This window comes from Balaenoptera borealis, assembly GCF_965194805.1.
Source record: "Balaenoptera borealis genome assembly, chromosome: 20".
Lineage (NCBI taxonomy): Eukaryota > Metazoa > Chordata > Mammalia > Artiodactyla > Balaenopteridae > Balaenoptera > Balaenoptera borealis.
Genome location: NC_138879.1, coordinates 10349887 through 10372115, shown reverse-complemented (window position 1 = coordinate 10372115; position 22229 = coordinate 10349887). Strand labels below are relative to the sequence as shown.

At 52.6% G+C, this 22229-nt stretch overlaps 1 protein-coding gene across 19 annotated transcripts in view; it reads left to right on the top strand.

Annotated features, from left to right (window-relative positions):
- RBFOX3 (RNA binding fox-1 homolog 3) overlaps positions 1 to 22229 on the top strand; it is a 452065-nt gene that overhangs the window by 235047 nt on the left and 194789 nt on the right. For 17 of the 19 annotated variants that reach the window (XR_014238345.1, XR_014238346.1, XM_082371585.1 and 14 more), the window contains one exon: positions 16527 to 16634. The gene's annotated coding sequence lies outside the window, so the exon portion shown is untranslated. Of the gene's footprint in view, positions 1 to 16526; positions 16635 to 22229 lie in introns of those variants that run through there. The other 2 variants (XM_082371580.1, XM_082371581.1) reach the window with 1 other exon arrangement.

Sequence of the window (22229 nt, the reverse complement as noted above, 5' to 3'; positions counted from 1 at the left end):
GTCCCTGTCCCTGGGCAGCCATGGTTATCCCCATGCTGCCCTGTCCAAGCAAAGAATTTAATTTCACAAAGTGCAGGCACTGGCCATTCATCAATTGGATGCTGTTTTCACAGGTGAAGCAAAATGTCTCAGGCTGGAAAGAGATACGTGCCCCTCCCATGGCTCAGGCTCCAGAACAAAGCTTTAGAACATGAGGGTCTTGGCCACACCTGCCCTCAGCCAGTGGCCAGTGGGGTCAGGCAGCGTGAGACCCTGAGGCTGTCTGAGCAGCTCACCCTCCAGAGCTGTGCTATTTAAAACAGTGGCCATTTAAACTCAAATGAATTTAAATGAAATAGTTTAAAATTCAGGTCCTCAGGCACACTGGCCACCTTTCAATTGCCCGAAAACCACGTGTGGTGGCGGCTATGAAACGAGAAGTCTCAGCCACAGAGCATCTCTGTGATGGCACCAACTATTGGACATACTGGTCCAGAGGCAGATCCTCCATCAGATCTGCTGTGATGGACAGAGGGACCTGCACGGGGGCAGCCCTGGGCCCTGAATGCTCAGCAGAGAGTAGCTAACTCTACAGGGCAAGAGGCCTATGGGAAGGTTTTATATTAAAAAAAAAGGGGGGGGGGTGCTTGCCTGTCTCACCAATCCGAACTTACCCCTGTCTGCTCCATACACGGATGGTATGCTCTGCTTCCTGCCCACACTGCATCACAAGACAGAGCCCTCCCACCCTCCTTCCTCACCTGACTACCTTCCATGCCCTTTAAGATCCCGGTCAGTTCACATTCAACCTCCCGCAAAATGCTTTTCCTGACGGCCCAGTGTGAGGTAGGGTCCTGCCCTCAATGTCTGCACGGGCGTGTGAGTGATGGAATAAATGCGAGACTGGGATGGAGGGGGCTTGGCAAGAACAGAAGGCTTTTTCCAGGTGAAAAGGCCACAGCTGAGTTCCCAGGGTGAGGCAGGTAGAACTGTAGTTTAAAAAAACAAATAAATAAAAACAAAAGAACAAGCTGAACTTTTGCTGTTCTCAGAGGCAGCCTGATTTTATCCCAGTTAAGACCTGACTCCAGAACACTTGGCAGCCGGTCATACTGCTGAGCTGGGCATCATTGCATGGGTCCCTGATCTGCCCTCTCAGAGAACGACAGGGTCCTGGCAGGAGGGGGGCACTGCCTGATATTCAGGGTCTTTGTTTAGAGTCTCAGAGCCTATACCCAGGGTGAGTTCTCAAAGGCTCTGCCAGTGAGCTGGGTGATTTAACCTTCCCCAGAGCAGGTGGGATCTGGCAGAGAAGCTCAGAAATTACAGAGGGAGAGCCTGAGAGAGGGCAGGTCCCCATGGAAGGAAATTCTCAAGGGTGGCTGTGCTCAGTGCAGCCTCCTGGGAAGGCAGGCAGAGGCCAGAAAGGCTCTGGACACAGAGCCAGGAGATGAGGGCTTGATTCTGGCTTGACTGCTGTTTAGCTGTGTGGCTTCGAGAAAGCCACTTAACCTCTCTGGGCCTTAGCTGCCTCATCTTTAAAATGGGGATTAAAAATAAATGTTTTTATCTAATGCAAAAGCTGTGGTCAGATTAGGTAAGTGTCAATGTGCTCTGTGAATTCTGAAGCAGAAAGAAATGAACTCTGAAGTAGAAGAAATAAGGGGGCTGTTTGTCTGTGTGTAAGGGTCTTTTCTTGGGAGCTGGGGCCCAGTGGGTCAGTTCACTTCCTCATTGCAGGGCCATGTGAGGGAGTGGGAGCTCACTGGAGAAGCAATAGGTGCTGTCCTGCTGGAGGGGCACTGGGGGGTGGGGGCGGCCTCAGAGGACCAGCAGCCTCTGGCAGGGAGAAGTTCCCTGTGCATCTCTGCCTTGCCGTCTGGACCTTCGGGCAGCAGGCTAGGGAGGGTCGGATGGACCTGGGCAGGAGACCTGGCCCCGTCATGCACCTCCACGGGCTGTAGTTCTCTCACCTGTAAAACAGGAATAAGATTACTGTGAATCAATGTACAGGAGGCGTCCAGCTCAGCGCCTGACCCAGGGTTCCACTGAGGTACTCCTTTCCTTTCCCCTATGCACATAAATATCGAACTGCATGGCCTACCAGGAAGATCCAGATATGTTTGCTGCACCCATGCATGATTCCTTCCTGGTTGTCAGTAAATCTCAAGTAGGTCCGTGCAGGGGCTGAGAAAGGAGAGACATACTGGCCTCTTCTATCTTTTCAACACCAGTTGCAAGAAATCAGGAGCCGAGGTGAGACGGGGACCCCTGGGAAATGCGACAGGGAACCTGCTTTTGACAGGCAAAGGGTCCCTCCACCAGCGGCCCCCACCCCAGCCTTCTGACACCCTTGCCCCCAGCACCTTTGACAGCCTTGCTCTGGGAAGGAAACACCCCAGAAATATGGAATTGATTTCACCTCTTGCCAGTTCTTAACCTGGGCTTTTCGGCAAGAGGAAAGGATGCCTGATTAGAATATCTCTGAAGAGGGTAGTGAGTTATAGTAATGGACACTCTTCTAGCTGTCTCTCCTGCTTATAAATCTATCGCCCTCTGAAAGTGCAGATGGTCCATAATCGTCCATCACGCAGGAGTTCAGCACCGGACAGCTCCCGTGTGGGTTTTTCCTAGGAGGCTCCTTTTTCTGCAAGCTAAACGGAACTGCGGCTCCGCACGGCCCCTCCTCGTGATGGAGTGCAAGCAGTCCAGCCGTCAGGAATGATTTAGGGGGGAACGAACAATAAATATCTGCGAGGTTGGAGCTCAGAGCAGGGAGGCAAAGAAGGCACCTCTGCAGCTGTACTTATATTTTTGTTGTTCTTTTCATTTATTTTTAAATTTTATTTTATTTCATTTTAGAGGGACAGCAGGTGGTAACATCCTGGGAAGGGGCCAGTCTTGAGTGACCTTTCTAAGGAGCTCCCTCTCTGTCCCTATTACAAGAACGAGAGGAGGACTGAGCTCAAGGGGCCATCCTGTTGGGGGAAATGTAAATGACTGGGTAGTCGACATTTAGGGATAAGTAGATTCCCTGAAATCTTACTGGGCTCACTGATAAGTCCCTCTGAGGTTAAAGCTGTATCTTTTGATGAGATGGCCCAAGTTGTCCCTGAATTTCCTACCATACGTGGGCCCAGGAAGGCCCAACCCAACAGGCTGCCCAGCCCCACCTGTGGAATTCCCAGTGATGAAGCCATCACTCTGTCTCCCCTGGGGAGGCTCACGTGAAGCAGCTCACCTGTCGCCAGTTCTTGGTCAGTGTCTCCTGCCTGCTCCTGCCCTGTGCCAGAGCTTGAACAGAAGGGATGGGCAGGAGGGCCGTTGCCCGTTGCCTAGGGTGGGGGATCGGCTGAGGCTTCAGCATTCCTGAAAGGCTTCATTGTTGTCTACAAAGAGTGGTTGTACCTGGTGTGCTAAACATGACGGCTGCGTGTCCTTCTTCCTTGATACAAGCCTTCACTATGGGGCTTGTCCTCTCTGCACACAGAGGACAGTCCCTGGGACCGTGACCCTGCCTTGGCCCATGGGCAGCATTTCACAGCTGCCCAGCCCTCCCCACTCCTCTCTGCCTGCCCAGAGGCAGAGGAGCCAGGACTGGGCTGCGAGGGTGATGAATGAGCATCTGCCCCCTACAGGTGCCGGACTCGCTCTGCCAGGTGGTGCGTTATAGCTGCGCGGCAGCAGGAAGACTGCCTGCTCTCCCCTCTCCACACCCCTGACTCTCTCCAAGGGCCTCCCTTCCTCCGTCCACCCAGACCCTCTGAACTCCGGGTGGGGGGAGGCTTTCAGAGCACAGAGCTGAGGGCACAGGTCAGATATCTGCCAGCATCAGCTGCCTGCCCACCACCAGAGGGGCTGCCCCCAGCAGGCGGGAGGTGAGCCACATGCTTTTCTCTCAGGAAGGGGAGGGGTTGCCAGGGGGAATTGCCAAGGGGAGGTCCAGAGAGGGACCCCACCACCCATCAGTCCCCGGGCTGGCCCCACATAGTTGGATGGCATGGCGTGGGTGGCATGGCAGGTAGAAGGACGCAGCGGAGAGGCCAGCTTTGTCACTGCAGCAAGCAGCATCCCGCCTGTGAGGGGCTCAGCAAGAAGTGGGCTTCCTCTCCCTGCAGCTCCCACAGAGGCACTTGAGTGATTCAGCTCCTCCTAGAAATGGGCACCTGAAGATTTGCAAATAGCCTGGAAATGCAAGATCCTGAGTTCTCATCCTGTCTCGCCAGCTCAACAGCAAACTGTCCAAACAATTGGCCTCCCTTCGCTGTTTGCATCTGTGCACTAATGAAGCCTGGCTTGGGCTCACGCTGGCGTATCATTCCACGCACCACCAGCCACGGGCTGAATGCGCCTCTCTCACCAGCTCTCAGCAAGCAGTCGTCTCTGGCCAGGGCAGAAGAGCGCTGGGTAGGGGCACTGCCCCTTCTGCAATCCTGGCAACATCAAGCGCAGGAAGACGACGAGGTGTGAACTCCCAGGACAGGGAGGCTTGGAGAGGGGGTCCAGGTGGGCGGGCACATGCAGCCACAGGGTGCCAATGTCTGTTGGTGGCCACGCAGCTGCCATTACAGGCTCTTTTCTTGGCTGCAAAATGTGCTGCCCTCACCATCACTCGACGTACTGGACTAGGAGAGGGGTTTAAAACCTCAACTCATGATATGGTTGACACCTAGCAAACAGTTCTCAGATCTCCATCCCAGGGAAACCTGCCCTGGGGTCAGTGGTGATAGTGGGAGAGGGACTGTCCCTCATCTGTGCTGCAGCAATGACTTAACCCAAGTACTAAGAAATGCTGTCTACTGGAATCAACTCTGCATGCCTGTGGAGCCTCTTAGAAAAGTCCTGGTCCAATATTTCTCTTACCAAGATCTTGATATCACCATCTTCTATTGTTACACACCGATGTTCTGTGTCTTTCACACACATTCTTTCCAATCCCAATGACAATGGGATGGGAATGACAAGAATCCCCGTTTGACACCTATGGCCCTGTGGTTTAGGGAGCCTGACAGCTTTGCCCAAGCCCCACATTCAGGGAAGGTAGGGTAGGAAATGGAACTCAGGCCTGCCTGGTTCCCAGCCCCAACTTCCCGCCCTCCAGCACACTACCGCCTCCCCTCCCCCCCACACACACCTTGTTTCTTACTTTCAAACTAATGGCTTCGACAAGTGAGCGACAAGTGAGCGTGGGGCCAGTTGTCCACACCCAGTGCCAGCCAATCTCATATGCTTCCCTGAGTGCTTTGCAATTGCTGGAGCTGGGAAGGGGGCTTCCAGGCAAAGGACTTTAGAAACACAGCACTGCTGGTTAACTCACAAAGCATCCCAGACCCCCTCTAAGGACCCAAAGACAACCCTGGATAGTCTCTCTCCAGAAGATGCACGTGTGTACACAGGTGCAGTCGGGGCTTTGAGACCCGTGGACCCTGCTTAGGAATGCTTGTCTCAGTGGGTGCTTACCTGGGCCCGTCTCCTTTCCATCCCAACCCTTGGGCTTCACTCTCACCTGCCGTTGCCTTTCGACACAGTGTGACGTGCATTTCATCATTCCCGGGAAAACAAGTTTCACTTAGAAGCCAGGTCCTTAACTCTCCCATCCACTGCCCCCAGTCGGTTCAGCTCCACGTGGGAAAGCGAACTAACTTTTATTAAGAGCTTGCTGGGTGCCAGGCTCTGTGCTGGGAACTGTGCCTGGGCACGCTGCCCGCGCCAGCTCATTGAATGGATTGGATGTTCCGCCAGCCCTTCAGCGTTGCAGTCTCGGTGAGACCATACCTGCTTGCCTTAGCTTCACGGCGGTGGCTCTGTGGAACCGCTCTCCCTCTCCCTCTCCTTTTCCTGGTCGGGTGCCCTCTCTTCTCCTGCCCCCATATTTATCACTACTTCTGAGGCACACCTGGAAACCACCCTTGCCAGCATATCCCCTGGTATCTCTCTACCTGTACCCACCTCTTCTTTCCTTACGCCGACATTCTTCTGTGTCACCTTTTGCATGTTTTTAATAATTGTAGACACATATACAAAGTTGAGAAAGTCACGAAGGTAAGTTCTGGCTCCTGAATTAGAACGTAGATTCCTAAAGCCTTTGGCATCCTCTAGTCTTCACCGCTTGGGTTCTCTGCGCCTGGTAAATGCTCATAACTCTGTTTTTCCTTCTCGCCTCTCTCTCTCCCTCCATCTGCCTGACGTGTCTTCTCCGTGAGCACACGGGCCAAGGCAGGGCCCACACACAGCACATTTCTGATGAGAACTTACCTGCTCTCCATGGGAAAAGTAGACATGGAAGTTTCTACCTCTTGCCTTGAATTGCCTTTGTGTCCTGGCTCGGCTGAGGGGGTGTGTCTGGGTGGGGTCCAGAGGAGGCAGGGGCCCGAGCTTCAGCTCAGTGGCCGTGACCTCCCTAAGACCTGCTGCAGTAGCAAGAGAGCCTCTTGGCTTTGTGTTTGTTTTCTTTCCCTGACGTTGAGGAGTTGGCGTTTCACACAGGGAGAACGCGAGGTGGGCCCCTGAGGTCCCTGGACCTTTGTAGGTGGGGATGTGCCTTTAGAAGATGACGGGGCCCATCTGTGCCCTGAGCTCCAGCACCTCATTTGAGCACGATAAGTTTGGGTTTTTTTTGTTTGTTTGTTTGTTTTAATTTTATTTATTTATTTATTTATTTATGGCTGTGTTGGGTCTTCGTTTCTGTGCGAGGGCTTTCTCTAGTTGCGGCAAGTGGGGGCCACTCTTCATCGCGGTGCTCAGGCCTCTCACTATCGCGGCCTCTCTTGTTGCGGAGCACAGGCTCCAGATGCGCAGGCTCAGCAATTGTGGCTCACGGGCCTAGTCGCTCCGCAGCATGTGGGATTGTCCCAGACCAGGGCTCGAACCCGTGTCCCCTGCATTGGCAGGCAGATTCTCAACCACTGCGCCACCAGGGAAGCCCATGAGCACGATAAGTTTTAAGCCCACCTGTTTTTTCCACTCATTTGAATCTGAAAAACAAAGGCCATGAATCAAATGTATGCGTGGTGTTTCACGGCACCTGGATATTGGCAGTGGCACTGCTGGCCTGTGAGGGCTTCCTCTCCGGGGACCCTAGTGCCTCTGGAGATGGCCTCCCCCAGCTGTGTCACCAGTTATATCTAGGACCAGATGGTGCTGTAATGGGGGCTCCTGGCAGAACGTGCCAAATTCCCTGAACGTGCCTAGAAGGCGGCTTCCCAGGACCGTGAGGAATCCATTCTCCACTTGCCTGTTAGTGCTGGCAAGAGCCATGCTGTGACACAGAGAAGTGGGGCGGCTCCTCAGAGCCGTTCCAGCTGCAAAAACAGTAGCAATTCTGCTCCAAGGTTTTAGGGGGAAAGACAGATATGCACAGAACAGGCAGGCAGAGCTCACAGCTGTGAGGTGCAGTATTTTCATGTCGGAGGCTCTATTGGCAACTCAGCAGAGAGCGGCAAGCAGCTGTTCTCCAAACCCACCAAGGGTAAGATGTGGGGAGTGAACTCAGGGTTCATCGTGCAGGATTTGGGATAGATCAGAGGAAGGACTTTTCCCGGCAGTGGGGTTGGTTTGCCAAGGGAGACGGGGCATGGGGAGCTCCTTACTGGGAAGCATTTAAAAATTGTACCAATTCTCATGATGAGGACAGTCAAAGAGGGTTCTGCCTGAAGGCAGGAGAATGACTGAATGAGCATTGTCAAGTCTGTTCTCCAAGCAGGAAGATCTGGGGTTCTGCTGGACAGCTGGGGCAAATGGGGCCCTGATTCTGGTGACGGGCTGGGCTGCCAGCAGCGCCTCTTTGTCCTGTGGCTTTGGGTCAGAGTCAGCACCAAGGGGGCCCTGTGGGGGAGTGAATCCCAGCCACCACCCCCCAGAGGCCACATTTGCAGTGGTCAGACAGCAAACCCACCACAGCCTTGTGGGAAGTTGCCCACATCTCAGGAGCCACAGGCCACCTAAATGGTCCAGCACCACAGGACATACCAGCCAGCCCAGGCTGCTCTTGACAGTAATTTGCCCAGGGCCCTCCAGCGAGCTGATCTTCAGCTTTGTACCCAGAAACCGGGCAGAGGCCTCCTGGGTAATCGCTGCTCTGGCAGCCAGGCGTTCTGTACCAGGAGGTTGCCGTGTATCTTCTGAGTGGCCCGGAGGAGCCTCCCTCATCTGCCTCTCTCACTTCCAGCCTCTTACCTGTTTCGTCTCTTTCCTACTTCTCTCACTTCCAGCTTCTTACCTGTTTCGTCTCTTTCCTACTTCTCTCACTTCCAGCTTCTTACCTGTTTCGTCTCTTTCCTTCTGCTGAGGCCCGCCAGGCTCCCAGGTTCCCTCCTTTTTTGGGGTGACACAGGTTTGACAGTTCTTCCTTTCTGACTCCAGTATGCCAAAACTTTGTGGCAGAAATGAAATGCAGGGAAAACCATCTGGGAAGTAGGTCACATAAAAAAACAACCACCTGCCTATAATTAAACCAGCTCCTTACAGGGGGCTGTCTCCAGAAGAGCCAAAATCTAGCGGCAGCTTCCCTCCCCCGACCCCCTACACCTTCCCTCCTTACAAGGGAAATCTCAAGATGCAACACTTGACTCAAATTTTTCCAATAAAACTCCATCAGGCAAATAATAAAAACATCACAATATTAGTACTCTGACTGCCTCTTGACTGCATTATTGAGAAGGGAAACTGGAAGGGGTAGAGGTGCTAATCGTGGAAATGAAAGCAGGAGGCATTGGCTGTATTTTCAGGTAGAGACCTCCCTGTCTCGTTTGCCCTTGCAGTTTTGTTTTCTGGATTTTAACATGTGATGGGTGGTGTCCTCTGGGTTGGAGTTTTGGATGATCCACGACGGTCTCCTCCTCTTCCTTGTGGGCTCCTCAACCCCATGCTGGGTTTCTTCTTGGCCACTGGGTAAGCAAATAACACCTGGACCACCCAGATCTTCAGGCCCAGAATGCTTTTATTTCACTCATGACAGGAATTAGTCCTTACAAGGACCTGGCTGACAGCTCTCAGATAGGACCTTCTGTCTCTCATAAACTTTGCCAACAGTAGGCAAGCAGTTCACAGGAGGGGGACTGACTAATGATGTGCTGGAGGTTTTTCCAATCCACGAGACAATTGTTTTTAAAGAAGGAGGGGGGAAAAATTATTTCTAGATATGACAAAGTGGTAAAGCTTAACCTTCATTCTCAGAAAAATCATCATGAAACCAAATGATTAAGACTTGGGAGTTAGTGTGTGGTGTGATAACTGTCTTGTAAAGGGCTAGATTTGTCAGCCAGATCTAATCTCTTTCCCTGCCAAGAGGGCGGCCCAGGTAGATGACGAGACAGGCCACCCTGTGACTCACCTTGGCCTCATCAAAGATTGCAATTCTTCTTCTTTTTCTTTTTTTAAAGGATTGCAATTCTAACCACATAGCAACGTTCAAAACCACTTACTGGGAAGCAACTAGTTGACAAGGGGAAGTCGAGGGTTCAGGGACACCTTGGCAATTTGCAGACAATCTCAAGTCTATCTTTTCAGCCCAGGAAGGCACAAGTTTTGTCCCCTTCTCGGTATCCAGGGGAGAGATCCTCTTTTCTAGAACGCTCTGCCACACACACCAATGTTGCTTTCCATACTTGGTCAGGCCGGGATTGCCAGCAGAGCTCTCCGGGTAGACCCAAACCACCAGCCCTCTGAAAGGAAGCCAGGTGTGCTCACCCACACCCCGTCCTGGGCAAGTTCCCCACCAGGGGCCTCCCAGGATTGTAACGGCATCTTCAGATGTCAGAGCTTGGCATGGGCCTGAGCCAAGACCTCAAATGCTGTGCATTGGCTTGACTGCAGAATCAATAGCAGCTTCCTTATGGCCATTTTGTTTGGAGATAAACATCTAAAATATGACGCATTGGGTCTGGTTTAGTGGAAAGAGTGCAGACTTTGGAATGAGAATGACCAGGGTCTGCAGTTTCAACCAGGCTGCCTGCTGACCATGCGGCCTTGGACGAGTGACAATCCCAGTGTCCCAGTCTCTTTGTCTGAATGATGGGGCAGCTGTGGTGGGGGGGGAGGTGGATGGGAGGAGGGCTCAAGGAGAGAACAGAGGGGAAGCACCAGGCAGGCAGTTGATCCCTGTGAAGTGTTAGCTCCTTTCTTTTTTTGAAGGATGTGCGTGTATACATGTGCATGTGTGTGCATGCCTGTGTGTGCATGTATGTCAGTGTGTGTGTGTATTTAGGCTGGGCAGTCAGACAGCTGGAAGCTAGTGTTTTCAGGTAAAAATACAGGATACCTGGTTAAATTCTAATTTCAGATAAACAATGAATGATCGATAGTATAAGTATGTCCCAAATATTGCATCATACATACTTATACTAAAAAAGTGTAATACATTATTTGTTGTTTATCTGAAATTTAAAATTTAACTCGTCATCCAGTAATTTAATTTGCTAAATCTGGCAACCCTAGCTGGAACAAGGTTTGTTATTCTGGTTGTAAAGCTTGACTGACAGAAGCAGGTGTGCCGGGAGACGGTGGTGGCCTTGGGGTGTGGCGCACCTCACCCAGCCCACACTCCTTGAGTCTCTGTTTGGCCCGGTGACTTCTTTTCCTTTTCTTGTTTTGGGGGTCCTTCAATTGCATCAGGCAGAACTTTGAGCAGTAGACAGTCTTAGCTGGGAGCCGAGGTAGCAGCCAAAGTCTCGGCCCAGTGGGGTTGCCCCTGACTCAGGGCTGACCCCGAGTTTACACTGAGCGACACAGGACCAGCTTGGGCTGCTCACCAGGCTCCGTCTACTTGCTGACCCGGGTGCTGGGCAATGTTCTCTGGAACCTTATCCGTTTGTCTCATGGGTGACATTTGATCTTCCTGAAACAGGACCCAACAGAGCTCAGAGCAGCCGCCAGATAGTGTGACCCCCGCACAAGCCAAGCCCTCAGTAAAGCCTTTCTGCCTTCTCAGCCCCAAGACACCCCCGCCCCTGCAGCTCTGTTCCAGCCCCCCAACCCTCCACCTTCACTAAACCACTGCCTGAGCCTCTGTGCCCCAGCGCGGCAAGTTACACTCTGGTTCTCCCAGCCTGCTCAGTGGGTGCTGTCACCCTGGCAGATTCTGGTGCTGTCGGCAGGGGTCACATACACGTGCAAAGGGGAACTAATGGGAAATAAAATAGTTTTGCTCCCCCGAAGACCCCTCCCAGCTCTGCCAGCAGACCCATCCCTTGCAGAGTGAATTGTTTTCAATCCAATCTCGTTTTTATTGAAGTTTCCTCCGGGTTAGCTCAGGAGACTTCTCCCCCAGCCTCTTCCATGTGGCCTTATTTACCAGAATCCCCTCGACGTGGCATTTAAGTGTCTCCATTAACATTTCGTGCATCTTACTCATTGTGAGCGTGGGCTCTCCGAAACCTCGGGGGTGGCGGGCATGGCGGCAGCCCGCAGAAACGCCAGGCTTATTTTAATTGGTTCGAAACTATCGCTGGTGACCACAGAAGGGTCCCTTTCCTTGAGTAATGACCTGGAATTTGATCATGCAGCTTTTATTAGCTTGTAAGTGGAAACATGTAAGATCAAAGCCAGAGCCAGGGGCACATCTGCCCACCGTGGCACACTCAAGCCCCGTACACACCTGCCCTCCATGGCATACCAGCCCTGGAGGACCCGGGCAAGTGTGTGTGTGCAGCCCAGTGGATGACAGATGACAGCTCTTGGGGGAAATCATCTTGAATGGGTTTCTGGCCATGGGCTGGCCTGTCTCCAGCTCTCTTGCAGACTTGGCCCCTCATAACAGAACAGATACCCTGCTGACCCCTCTTGTGTCACTCTGGGTTCCTTGCCTGCTTGAAGACGTTTGCTTGCCAAGGAGCGGGAGAAGCCCTCTGAGCGTCCAGGACCTCATGGCACCCTTCTCAGTGTGGGGAAGCTCTGCTCAGAAGTCGGTCGCTGGATCCCCAGGCTCTGTGCCCTCCCCTTGCATTTTTGGGGGAGAGGAATGTGAGAGCTCGAGTTCTTGGAAACACGGATGGTCTAGACTCCAGAACATTTGGGGACTTAACGTCCCCACACCCAGGACCCTCGTTTAGAATGCAGCAGCTTCTGCTTCCTGCCTACTTAGGCTGGTGGTTTCTAAAGAAAACCTCAGTGGGCAGTTGAAAAAACAACTCTAGACTACTTTATTGTCCTTTAAATGGAGGGAGAGTGGAAAGGGCAGATCTGACTCTTCCAGACTCACTGCCACATGTGTCATTCATCTGTTCAGCCATCCAGGCCGAGGAATTCTACTGAGTCACTGAGGGTGTAAAACGCCGCGATACCAGCTGAGTGACCATACACGTCATCAGGGTCTCTCACTCTCTCAAGGGGCTTATAATCTAACCATGCTTGTCTCAAAAGTTTTTTGGAGATATGATAATTAAGGTAAAATATAATATTTCCCTACCTGCAATTAACAATGGTTAACATTTAGTTACACTGCATAGTTTAAAAAAAAAAAAAAAAAGAAATGAAGCATTATAGATGGAGGCCAAGTCCCTTCTGCACTCCCAGCCTCAGTCCCCCCGCCATGCAGACACCCAGAGGTAGCTCTGAGCGTCGACTTGGTGTCCATCATTTTTGTTCCTTGAAAACACACTTGCACACATGTAACCATGAACAATAAATAGATCATAGTTCTGTGTTTTTTTTTTTTTTTTTTTTGGCTGTGATGGGTCTTCGTTGCAACGTGCAGGTTTCTCTCTAGTTGTGGTGTGCGGGTTTTAACTTCTCTAGTTGTGGCGCACAAGCTCCAGAGCACATGGGCTCTGAAGTTGTGGCACGCAGGCTCTCTAGTTGAGGTGTGCGAGCTCAGTAGTTGTGGCGCGCAGGCTTAGTTGCCCTGCAGCACGTGGGATCTTAGTTCCCCGACCAGGGATTGAACCCGCGTCCCCTGCATTGGAAGGCGGATTCTTTACCACTGGACCACCAGGGAAGCCCCTCTACGTCTTTTTAAAGTGCACGTACGTGACATCTTTCTGCAACTTGCTTCTTTCAGCTTTGTGTTTTTGCAGCTCCTCCGTGCGTTTCTGATCTACTCCTTTTATCTGTTGTGTAGAAATCTGTCTTAGGAATTTACTGCTTCATCTTTATCCACTCTGTCCTTTATGAACATTCTGGTTGTTCGGAAAATGTTGCTATCGCAGAGGATGCCGCGGAGTGGGTCTCTGTGCCCATCTCCTCTTGCACTGGAGATGGTACCTGTCTGTGAGTGGCTGGTCTTAGAATGTTCCAGATCCTGCCCACAGCTCTCCAACTGTCTGGACCTGCCTGTGCTCCACCAGCCGTCTCCTCCACCCTCACTGAGATTGCTAGTCGCGTCTACTTTTGTCCACATGAGAGCTGAGGTGGCAGCTTACTTTACTCTGAATCTCCCAATTCTTGCACACCTTTCCTGTTTACTGGCAGGCTTGGGGTTTTGCATACTCCTAGGGAACTGTGGATTACTCCACCCTCTACTCTCCCACTTGGGAAAGCAGTCTGTACCCCAGAAAGATTTAAGGCAAAACCTGAAACTGTTCTACTTATTTCGCCAATGTCTGGACTCCTTGTTAGGCCCCCAAGGCCTGCACCCCACTTCAGGAGTGATCATGACCCCTGACCTCCATGGCCAAAACGCTGAGCAGCCTGTGTAGGGCCTTGACCCCTCCCTGCCCTCTAAGTCTCTTTGGCTGCTGAGCCCTCAGGCCCGGCCAGGCCGGACTACAGACCCTCGGACCCTCAAAGCAATCCCGGGAGAGGCGTGGAGATGCAGGCGAGGATGAACAGAGGTCAGGAAATGTTTACATTTGGCCTCAGGGAAGCTCCCAGAGGTAGGAGAATTGGCAGGGGTGTCCCCTTGTCCAAGGGGCATCTTGTGGCTCAGGACCTGGGCTCAAGCACCCCCTTCTCCGGGGGACATGCTGCAGCCACAGGGGCCCCCAGGGATTGCCGGTGGGAAGCAGAGTCTCTGGGCAAGTGAAGTAAACAGCAGACCTTAGGCCTGGCCAAGTTGCCCTGGCCTTGGCACTTTATCTGCAGGAAGAGACTAGACGCCACGCCCTCCCTCCCTCGCTGCCCTGAGGGTGTCACTGGACCTTTCTCATTTCCCACTGTCAGGCCCCCCTGCCTGGGGCTCTCTGCCCCTTCCATGCCCAGACAGCCCAGCTCTGGCCTGAGCCCCTGGGGGTCCAGCCTGGGAATTTGCTGGGGATCTGGGGTGGGAAGAGGTGAGGTAAACAGGACCAGGGGGTAATGGCTAAATGAATGAGTGAATGAGTGATGTGTGGAACCCAGGGCACTGGACCCACTAATGCTCCATCCTGGGACTCGTGCTCAGGAAGTGCACAGAGGCCCCTGTCCCCGCTCTGGCACTTTCCTAAACTAGCCCCTGTTGTGTGGCCCCGCCTGTCCTGCCTCCTTTAATGGTCCTGCCCGGGGTCGGGGTGGTGCAGGGGTGCTGTGCAAGAGGGGGCAGCTGTTTTAACAGCTGCGAGTTCACATCGCAGATGGGAAACCGAGTCACCCAGCGGCCACCGTAGCAAGAGCGAGGACAGTGTGGCAGTCACAAGCCAGGCTCCAGGTTCCCTGGGCTCACTTGAGTCCAAGACGTGCCAATATGCAGGTTGTGCGCCTTGAGCGGTTGGGGCTGGGGAGCTCTTCGAGGGTTCCGTGCCTTGGTTTCCCTCTAGGATCTCAGGAAGGGTTCACGTGTTACAGCAGGAAGAAGGTTCTGAGAGTCTTGATGATCAGAGGCGTGGCCCTGCCTGAGCCCCTGTCCTTCCCTCCTGCCCGATCTCCCCTCCCCGGGGAGGCTGGAGCAGCCACAGAGCACCCCGCAGTCCTCTCCTGTGCTCGGCCCAAGACTGACCTGGCAGAGGCGACAACACGGTTTATTAAGCCAATGAAATCTTTTAAGTACATGAGCCCCAGGGACCCCTGAGGTCTTCATGTGCTTGGAGGAGTTTCCAGGTCTGAGATGTGTGGGCTGCATGGGACCGGGGGTGGGGGGTAGGGGGGGTCTGTCCCCATCCCAGGAAGGGTTCTGTCACCCTCCATGTCCTCACCCAGCCCCGAGTCGGGATGCAGCTTGCTGCCCCTTGTTCTCTGTATTACAGCTGAGAATCTCCAGTTCCCGTCTTTTTAAAAATCTGCTCTTTTCCTGGTCTCCTTCTTCCCTTCCTTTCCCGCCCCGCTTCTTTGTCTCTTGGAACTTTTCCTGGTGTGCCTAATTCCTGGGGGCTGCAGCGGCCTTGGGGACGTGGGCTCACCTCGCTGCGCACACTCAACCCTGCGAATCGATTCCAAAAACGATTAGTTACAGTACAGTAGCGCTGCTAACTGTGGCATTTTGCTTTGCAGTTATTGATACATCATCAGAATTGAGAAGCCATCGTCAGGCAGGGGAAGAGGGGGCCGCTGGGTGCATGCACAGAGGAGGGGGACGTGGAGACGACCGTCCTGCAAATGCAGGGAGCCTGGCTCTGGCGGCAGGGATGGATTTTGAGGCCCCGGCAGAGGCAGGGGCTGGGGCTGGGGCGTCACTTCAGAGACTCTCGAGGGCCAGGTCGTTCCTGGCTCGTTCCCAAGCAGACGGCTAGACCCTCGCTGCCTCCTTCTCCCTCCTGCTTCGATGTCACTGCAGGGGCACAGCTCCTTCCCTGAGAGTGGGAACTGCTTGCTGGGTGGAGCATGGGGGCGGGGGGCAGTGACATTTCTGGTTCTGTGAGGGGACAGGGTCAGTCTCTTGCAGTGCAAGGTAAAGGACCTGAATCAGACAGGGTTCTCCAGAAAAATGGAATCAATATGATCTATGTATCTATCTACCTACATATGCATGTATGTAGCTATCTACAGCTATGTGAAGATATATCTTGTAGCTATAGATAGATGGTAGATATCATGTAGAGATAGATAGGAAGGAAGGAAAGGAGGGAGGGAGGAGGAAAGGAAGGAAGGGAGAAAAGATATTTGTTTCAAGGAATTGGTTCCCAAAGCTGGTTGTGGTGAGCCCTATAGGTTTTGATGAGAGAGGTTAAATGTCTAGATAAACTGCAAGGTCAGCACCAGCTGCAGCCCCTGGTCAGCCCCACACACCTGGAATCTAGCCTGGTGCTGGGGAACCCCAACTGGTAATGGGGTGATGCTGATGATTTATCCCCAACCCAGCTCTGTTGACCTGAGCAAAGAGTTGGGGCCTGAGTTGGGAATGGGTGACATGGGCCATGCTACCATCAGTCTGCCCCTTGCCAGCCAGACCCCATGGCCTATTGCCCCCATCTCCTCGCATTCCAGGGACCGGTCCAGTATGGTGAGTCTCACTGCAGGGGAGCGGCAGAGCTGGGAGCATCTGCTGCCTTGAGGTGGTAAGCGGGGACGCCTCATTATAACTCCCTGTTATAACTCCCCCCAGCCTAATGTTTTCTCCTCACAGTGTTCAAAGGATGCGGTTCCCATGACACTCTGTCCTGTGATATTTTTAATCAAGAGCATGGGAGAGCGTGTGTCTGATGCACTCCAGATATTCAGAGATTGAAATGGTTTTGTTCTCATGTTTTCTCTTTTCAACGCAGGGTTAAGTCAGATCCGCCCGAGGAAGATTCTGCCCACATTTCCCTCGAGTTAGTCTGCAGGCCCCTTCGGCTGGGACCCTCTCCCAGGAGCTGCCCATCTGCAAACAGGTGCGTGCCCCCTTCCTGTAGTGCCGCCTTCCGGCATACATGCTGCTCCACCCGACCTGGTTCTCAAACCCAGAGCATCTCGGAGGCCTGGGGAGCTAGGGGTGGGGGGCACAGCCATGGGTGGCAATGTGGCCTGGAGGGGTGTCAGCTGGGGAGCTGTGGTCAGTAGAGAGGAGGGTCCACACCTGTCCCCATCACTTGGTTCCCGGACCCCTCTGTGTTTTTCACCTGCCCTCATCCTGTCCTTTCACTGAAATGCAAATCAGCGAGTGTATGATAGATAATTAATAGACTGATCAGCCAGCAAGGGAGGTAAGTAGATAAATAATTTTAACGATCCTTGGGTTGCCCATAAATTCCCTCACCGCCTTTTTATTAAACGCTCTGTTTACAGGCATCATTTATACTGCATGTCATTTTGTGGACCCCTCCCCCACTTCCTTAGCGGCACCCACCAGGTCTGACCTGGGGTGGACACGTGGGTGACAGCAGGTCCTTTCCAGGCAGGGCCTGGTCTGGCACAGGTGGTGGAAAGCTCTGCCCGGGGAGCAGGGCTGGGTGGCAATGGGCAGACCACGCTCAGGGCCCCAACGCGGCTACAGCCTATATTTAGGCAACTTGGGGAACTTTATTATGCTTGGCACCTGTTCTGTAGGTCTGAGCTCATTGTTCTCCCCTGGGACGGCTTCGGCCTATTAATAGCCTTGGCTGAGGTTTCCTCATTGCTCCGAAGGCCAAGAGAGAAAGTGGGTTAATAAATATAAAAGAAAACTCTCATGAGGGCCTGGGGCCAAACTCTCTCCCAGACTCTCCGAGAGCCGTGGCTGCTGAGCCCGGACAGGGCATGGGTTTCCCTTCACCCTAGTCTCCTGCTCCCCTACAGAGGCCCAGTGCACAGCTGGCGGGTCTGAGGACCAACGTGGAGAAGTGCTCCCAGGTTTCCATGGAGCTGGGATGGAGGACACCCTGGTGGGAAAGGCCGCCATCCGCATGGGGCAGAGGAGGGGGCTTAGGTGTGGCCTCTGTGCATCTAGGAGGAGACCGAGAGGGAGGGCATCCTTGGCTTTCCTGCCTCCCCTCCTGCCTGCACCCCTTCCCCATCACTTTGCTCCTGGCCTTCTATGCCTACTCATCTATACGTGGAAGAGAAAGGGGAAGAGGCCCTCAGGATGGTCACTGAGCCAGATCCCTCCCTCCCGATCTTGTCCCCGACTCCTGGGGTCTGAGGCAAGAACAGTTCAGCCTGAGTTAGAAACATTTGTATGGAGAGAATGGACGCCCAGGAAACAGAGCAGGGAGGACACAGGGAAGCTCTCCAAGGACGGGTGTACCCAAGGTCTGCCCACAGCTGAAATTCAAGAGTATCAAGTGCGTGCTGGCTGCTGGCGTCCTGGGCTGGGGGTTATCAGCTAACACTGCTGAGGGCCTGGGACTGGGAACAGTTCAGTCCCGGCCTTGTTTATGCTCAACATGGTGCTGTAGGGGACACTCCTAGAATCTGTCCTCCTTCGGGTGTGGAGCAGGGCGCAGGGAGGTCACTGCCACCAGCTCCTACGTGTATGGCCGCAGCAGCCTGCTGCGTCAGAAAGCTTTGCGCCTTGCTGTTTGAGTCTGTCGGTTTTATCAGTTGGTAATAAAGCTGACCCGTGGGTGTTGCTGCTTCTGTACCACGGGACTACCCAGCCTAATGTTGGCGTCTGCTGCAGGCCTCCAGACAGTCAGCTGGCCCGTCTCCTCGGAGGGCAGTGTTCGCCCAAGGCAGTGAGGGAATTTGGACTGAGTGGAAAGCCTTTTGAAGCTCCACTCAGTGGAATTAAAGTCTGAAAAATGGCCCAGCAGAGGCTCCCTGCCCTTTCAGGAGTCTGTCTAGCTCAGAGCTGTGCCGCTTTCCCTGCTGCCTGCCTGGCCCACACAGGCTGAGTGGGAGGAAGACGGGCCGGGAGGCAGAAAGCGCTGACGGGCGTCTTTTCCAAACGCTTCCTCCCTCTGGCAATTCAGAGGCCTGCTGGAGGGGTGGCCACCCAGCCTGTTGCAATTATGTTCTGTCCAGAGCAGGCAGACAAGGGCACAGGCCTTTCGTTAGGAGAGAGAGGCGCCGGGAAAGCAGAAAGTCTTTCTGTAACCAAAGAGCATCCCTGCCGGAGCAGCTCTGCATCTCCTTGGCCTTTCTGATCGTTTTTGTGGCATTTTTTAGGGTTTCTCATCTGTTTCTGTTTGGGGGTGGGTGGAAAGGAAAAAAAAGAATAAATCAGAGGCAGGAGCAAACTGCTGGTCCACGGTCCCTTCCCCCTGCAATAGGCATCACAGCAGGGCTGGGCCAGGCCTCCCTGCCGCCACCCCCTGCTCTGGGACCCACAGCACCTGGTCAAGGGACAGAGGGGGCTGGTCCACCCATGGGAAGGGGCCTGGTGGGGAGGCGGACACTCCACCTCTCCTGAGAGGCCAGTTCAGAACATCGTGCTGACAAGTCTTGTGACTCTGCATGGTTACATCTGCTGCCGTGGTTGAGCCTCACCCAGCCCCATCAGAACCGTCGCCCCCCCCACTGCAGGTGAGGATCCTGTGGGCTAGTAAGTGAGGGGCTGGGGCTGGGACTCACATTTTCGGGGTCTTCTGATCCCTCGCTCATTGTGTGCCATGCGGAAGTGGTTTGACCATGAACTGCCTTGGGAGGAACACGTCTGTCTGACCTTGGGCATGTCGGCCCCAGACTGGCCTCCTCGGGCAGCGGTTTGTGCAGGACAGAGTGGGGTCCCCGGGGTAGGAGCCCCAGGGTTTGGGGAGCTGAGTGAGGGCGTTGTCACTGGAGTTTGCTGTGTCCTTGGTTTGGAGTCAACACTGGAGGCCTTTCATGGGGTTGAGCTGTGGCACTGTGGTGTGTGTGTGTGTGTGTACAAGGGAGAGAGACACGCTCCAAGCTGGCAAGGAGTTTCTTTCTCAGAAATCTATTCCTAATCCTGAAATATGAAGGAAGTAGGAAGAGGGTATTGCTGTGGTCCAGTTGCTGTCAAAGTAGAAGGTCATGCTACGTCATATCTTGACACCCATAGACCATCATAGAATGTCCGAGTGGGGAGAGCGCCGGGGATCTTCTTGCCCAACTCCCTCCTTTTATGACCAAGAAGGAGATTGGGGTCTGAAAGACCCATGACTTGCCCCAAGACCAAGTGTGGAGGCAGCTCTCCTGAATCCCACTCAGGACCTCTGAGGGATGGCGTCGCTTTCACTTACCATCAGAGTAAAAGTGGTCCTTCCAGTGACTAGCACTCCTGTTGACCTGGTCTGCCTGTTGGGACCGGACAGGTGGAGGTGTGAATTAATTTCACAGGGGTCCATGTGCCCCTGAAGATGAGTGGGTGAGGTCAGAGGCTGAGTGCTTTGTCTGCCTTGTTTCCAGGAGCTGAACCCCCAGCCATTGGGCAGTGGGGCGGGGGGGGAGTTGATGACTGGTCAGAAACCACCAGAGCAACGCCTCCTGCCCTGACTGTGCCTCAGGGCCCTGGGTGGGCGGAGGGCGGCCCTGCTGAGTAGGCACCGGCTGACAGTGGGGGCCACCTTGGGCCAGTGCCTGGTCCCCAATTCAGGGGACTCTCTCAGTGTCCGAGGAATGAGTATGTGACCTATCAAGAGAAACGGTGTGAGGCAGGAGCCAAATGAAAGGGTGAGGGATTTGGTTCTCCCACAGACACGAGTGGGTGTGAGCACATCCCACTCTGAGAACACGATTCCGCTTTCAGGGTGACCTCGTTGCGAGAGCCACCAGCACCTTCGAAGGCTCGAAGAGTGGGAGCCAAGAGTGCTGGCTCTCTGGTTGTCTCCCACGTCTTTGCTTCCAGAAACACTTTCACCTTCCTCCCCTGGGGCTGGCAGGGTCTAAAGACCTTCAGTGGGATCGTTTCTTTTCTTTTCAAATTAAAACAATCTCTTAGTACCTTTTCATTATTACATAAGCAATAGATGTTTGTTGTAGAAAATACAGACAAGAAAAATGAAGGAAGAACATACACCCACAATCCAACTGTCAGAAACAACCACTGTTTACACCTCAGTGTTTTGTTATCTTCCAGATAGTTTGCAAACATAGAGCTTGCAAATTTATTTCACCCTGTAGTCATTGTTTTGTAACCTAGGTTTTGTTGTCATTGTTGTTGTTGCTTAACAGTATTTTCAGGAACTTCTTTCTAGGCTGATATTCACCTCATTTTTAATGATTGAATATTATTTCACTGTATAGAAGTACCCTAATTTCCTTAACCAATCCCCTCAGGTGGGTTTACAAAGACTAAAACAGGCTTTAGCCACTGACCCTATTTCTAAAACCCTGCACCACACTTTAAGAAAGCGGAAGATTAATTTTCCAAACAGGAATTAGGAGATGATTATTCACATTATAAAGGTGTCTGCAAACATACCCTCCAAAGAGCGTCTTTGAGAAATGGGCTCCTCCAGGGTATTATTGCAGCTACAACGTATCAAATCCCAATTCACACCGGACTGCACAGAGGGTGCCACATCTGGCTCCCGTCCATGTCCCTTCATTCATGGATGTCCTTCTCAGGTCCACAGAATGTGTGTGTGGGTGTGAACACACACTAGCAGTGCACATGCATACACACGTACACGTGTACATGTGCACCCACTCATGTACATGCACACGTGCTCACACACGTGCACACAACACGTGCTTATGCACGTACACATATGTGTGCACGCTCACACATATTTACACTCATGCACATGCATATGTTCACCTACACACAGATTCTGGAAGCTTTTCCCCACTGTCAGCTGAAAGGTGATGTTAATTTAATTCATTATTAATCACATCTGTTTATCAGGTGGTCTGCTCCCAGCAACCATTACTGAGGAATAAATTATCATTTCTCTCTAAAAGATAAAGGGAAATGGATGTTGATGAGGTGAGGCAGGTCAGTGCTCCCAGCCCACGTGACTTATTATTTAATGAGACAGACAAGCCTCTGAAGAGAAAATGCGTAGGGACTGTTAATAAAACCAGGTTTGAAAGCCCCAAATCCCCAGCCTGCAAGGCTAGTGTCCACAGGCTTAGCATGGGGAGGGGGGCGTCCATGGTGGTGTCACCATCCATGAAGTGATGTTGTAAGCTCCCCTAAGAGCATCTTTGCCCTGACAAGTCCAGCTGCAGGCCACGCCCCCAGGCTCGCCACTTCCTCTCGACCATTCAGAAGAGAGCAAGGCCTAGCCATGGGAGAGTGGTGCCCACAGGGAGCAGTCGTGTGTTTATTCAACCATATACCAAATGAACCACCAGTAAACATACTTCTGGTATATTTGTATTCAATTTCAGGATATATATATATATATATATATATATATATTTATTTATTTATTTATATTTACGGATATATATCATATATGTATTTTTAAATAATATATTGGGTTGAAATTCACATAACATAAAATTAACCATCTTAAAATGAACAATTTAGCTGCATGTAGGACACTCACAATGTAGTGCAACCATCACCTCTATTTAGTTCTAAAACATTTCCATAGTCCCAAAGTAAAACCCCTCGCTCAGATATATTTTTGATTAATATTTATAGTTTTAGGTAT